Consider the following 4,451-nt stretch of genomic DNA (forward strand, 5'->3'; position numbering starts at 1 on the left):
CAGCAGTTCAATACTGCAAATATGCTACAATTTGTTGTTTTACAATTGTGTTTTATATTTTATAAAAGACTGACAAACTATTTTATCTTACTTATCTGACATGCCTTTTAGCACTTTGGTTCCAAACACATAATAACAACAAATAATGCAGTAGAAATTGCAGCCAACTCAGTTATCTTCTTGGTTCAGGACAGGTTTTATAGGGTGTAATGGTGTATATGGATTTGCTGTTAAAACCTTTCAAACTTTGAGGTCCTGCAGAGTACACAGCAAGGTCTGCCAATCCAGTTGTACAAAGGACTTGGCCAAATCATTGCTGAATGTCTGACACTGAGAACAGGAAACAAATATGTCTTACCTCCATTTGAAACACCTCATGCGCATTGTTTTTTTCCGGATTCCTAGGAAATTAGTAACACTGATGAAGAATATCAGGAACTGTTTTTATGCTATGCAGATTGAAACATTCCAAATCCACTCTATCAGGAAATGTTGTGAAGGGTATTATTGTTAGACGGACACTGGCTTTAGAAAACACAAGTGTAGGTTTTAAGAAAATAAATGAAATAAGGGTTTAGGCACTGGCTGCAAAGTCTAGACAGATTAGTGCCAAATAACAGATTACTGAGAATTGGGAACTATTAGTGGCTTCTACGTTGAAGCAAAGAATGTCACTCTCCACATAAGGAGATCAGTTTCATTAAACGAAACCAGTATGCTAAATGGCTAACGCATATTTATATTTAATACTCAGGAATGTAAAAGGGCTCTATTCTAACATGAAATGTAAGATTTTTTTCTGCAGTTTCAGCAATCTAATGTGCTAGATGTTTCACAGGAACAGTCTTGCCATGGAACAAGGCTAAATAAACCACCTCTGGCAGCAGGTTTTAAGGTCACTAAATTGCCACTTGCAAAAGCAACAGTATAGAGAAGAGATGTCTAACTGTGGGACCGGCTCCCCTAGGACCTCAGTGCAGCACAGTCTTGTTTTGAAAACTGAACTGAAAAAAGTTTGAAAAGTTCTGATCTTATTTATGCTGCTTAAATAGCTGGACATCCTGCTTTAAAACAGATGTCCTTTAGTCCATGGTCTAAGTTTGGGGACTTCTCTGACAGAAAAGCAGAGTAGTTGGATGGGCAGCCTGTGCAAGTCTGTGTCCGATAACATTTAGTAGGACTATCCGTGAGGAATCCCAGACCTGAAAAACTATGTAGGGATAGAAACTCGCTCCACCCCAAACAGAGCACTGAAAATTTTGACAGAAGCATTGTGGCCTCATGGTAAGCTCATACCATCTTATTTATTGAGTGGTTTGCTGGCAACTGTAAGTACTGTATAACATTCACCCCTAAAGAAGTAATTTTGATGATAAAACACATTGGGCAATACTGATTTACTGATTGATGAGTGAATGTATCCCTTCTACTCTGTAAGTGCAATTTTATTTATGGAATAAAATGTTTTATAACATATATTATAGTAATAATTTAGGCCCTCCAAATTGTATATCAAGGGTCACCATCTTGCAATCTGCTAGAAATGTCAGTAACACTTGAAGGAAGCCTGATACCAAAGAACATGTGTACACAAAGGAAGACAAGAAATCTGGTGTTTCTTTTGATAGAGGACTCAGTGCAGCATTTCTGTGAGTGCTTATGGCTGTATTTCCATAGACCTATCTAATAAAGCTTACTTAGCTTTTACCTTTCCTTTTCCTATAAGTATGTGTATATATGTACAATGGGTTTGTTTGTCAAGGTTTAAATGATAAACGTTTGTCTTTTTTCAACCCATCCTAACTATGTGCTACATCGAGACACTTGTCTGCAATCTTCAAAAGACAGCACATAATAACAAAACTTAGGGATAAAAGAAGAAACTGTTTCTTAAACACAAAACAAATTTTAGGACTGAAATAAGTATTTTAGTTACATTTTAATTACAGAAGTAAAAAAAAACAAAAAAAACTGTAATTTTATCTTTTGAACTTCAGCAACTCCTGAGGTGCTTAAGTCAGCAGTCCCACAAAAGGGCTGCTTTTTCATTCTCACCCCCCCATCTGTATTATTGCTCTGATTTAGCAAGGTGAAGAAAATAAGCAAATGGTGGATAAGGAAAAGCACAACCATACGTTTATTCCCCAGATGCAGAAGACACCAAATACGACAGTCATTTGAAAGGACGATTGTATGGATTCCAACTTAGAAGACATCTTTTGGGAAGGTCTGTTATAGTCATCTACACCCATCATATTCAAGCATCTAGGTTGCAGTGACCGGCATTCCATCACGTTTCAGTGATGGCGAACTCCTTTTTCAGGCCAGCAAACTAAAGATGATTGATGATACTTCAGACCGACGGTAGCGGATAGGGAAGCTTGGCAGCAGTTCAGTGTTATTGTAAGAAATCTCAAATATTTATTCCATCTCCTGCACTAACTGTAATCACATATTCACCATGTTGCCAGAAAGGCAGATTTGACATGAAGCCATAAATTGACACAGGCTACCATTGTTGCACTTGTGCAACTGCAAACACCAAAATAATATTAAATCATTATAGATGTTCCTACTTGCAGATGCAAGACGGCTAAACTGACATTTTAAATTTGAACCTTGTAACAACATCCTCTCATTATTGCTTTTAATATGTTTATTTCAAACAGATTACTTAGATAGTTTCCACAGGTTTATTTCACACAGATGAAGTCACAGTGATTCTTTGCAGTTTTTCAGCTTAAGGGGGATATTCCCTTAGTGGAAAAAGCTAACTAAACATACATTCTAAACTGTGTAGCAAAATGGACAGTTTAATGTAGAACTGAATATGATTAGAAATGGGACACTTCAACAAAAGGGTTATGTGTGTCATGGAAAAGCATTGGAAATGATACTAGATGTTACAGCTTAAAATGCAAGTTTTTTAGTTCTGCAAAAGGATAATGTATATTATTAAAACTATTCTGTCAGACAGATGTGAGAAGAGGCACTTATCAAGCTACAGCATTTTATAACCACTGCATACATTTGCCATGAGAGAATTATTTATACAGGGTAAGAGAATTAAGGGAGACACTATATATATTTATATAAAACATATAGTTCCCTGCATTGCATTCCTTTGGTAGAAGAAACTGGAGAATTTTCTGGATGACAGAACAAAGTGGTAGAATTAAGTATAACAAGTGGCAGCTATAAAAAGTGGAAACACATGTCGTTGCAGATCCCTATGTTTTTTTTTAGAATCATTGAACACTTTGTGGGCTATATGTCATACTATTTCATTATTCATTTTGGTTGGTGGTATTGGTAAGAAAAGTTTCATTTACACCATTTAGATGAGTGGTACACAAGTTAAATAGTCATACTTTAAACTTTACATAGAATTAAAAGTGCTCTCCCTCTTTTTCCCTATATAAACTATATATAAAGGCTATATCACACAAGTAATAAACATCACACAATGTGACCAAAGAAGCATTGGCATGTCTTACAGGATACTCACCTCTGTCACTACCGCCGTAAAAATGTCTGACAAGCCACTAATCAGCACCTACAGCACAGAATGTATTTATTGAACTATAATGAAACTTTCTCTATGGAGCTTTTGTGCAGCCTTGATAAAAGATTATGACCACGCACCAAACCCTTTTGCGTACTGGATTCTAAAGACATTTCCAGCATTACTATCAATTAGTCTAAAAAGTGACAATTGCATAATATGACTTCAATATTATTTTACATGACAGGAGTTAAGGTTTATATGCATTGGAGAACCCACTGGCACCCAACGTAAAGGATAACTAAAACTCAGCTAAAAAGCAGGGTAGAAATGCAACACATTGGGGGTCATTTATAAAGACCGGTTGCCATGGGTTGTTGCCAAGGTGCAAATTTGCTCAATCAATGCTTTCATTTCTCTACCTGCATCTGGATTAAAAAGGCTTGCCTTAGGTTACTGCCCAGGCTTTATAAATGACACCCATTATATTTTGGATTTCTGTATAAGACCAAGGTGTCCACAGCCCTTTAGCAGGGGAGATCTGTGCCTCGAAAGATGCTCCCAGTAGCTCCCCAGCTTCTATTCTGAGGATTCACTGCACATGCTCTGTCCAGCTGTCAGTTACTGAGCTTAGGGACCAACACACAATATACTGTATATATAGACTATAAAAAGTCACAATTCAATGCTGATTAATTAATCCAAATGTGCATTACATGGCAGCTCAGAAACCAGTTCAATTTACATTATAATTAAACAATCAGCCCTGTATCATCAGCTGCTCGGAGCACACGGAGCATGTGCATGCCACTGACACTCCTAACAAAATCCAAAATGGTGACCCCCTGTGCACAACTTTGCAGGCTAAAGTCATTACTGTTATAGAAATCACTGAAACTTTAGACTAGAACAGTAAGTTCAGTATATAAAATACCACATTTCTACC

This window comes from Xenopus tropicalis, chromosome 6 (genome assembly GCF_000004195.4).
Source record: "Xenopus tropicalis strain Nigerian chromosome 6, UCB_Xtro_10.0, whole genome shotgun sequence".
Taxonomy (NCBI): domain Eukaryota; kingdom Metazoa; phylum Chordata; class Amphibia; order Anura; family Pipidae; genus Xenopus; species Xenopus tropicalis.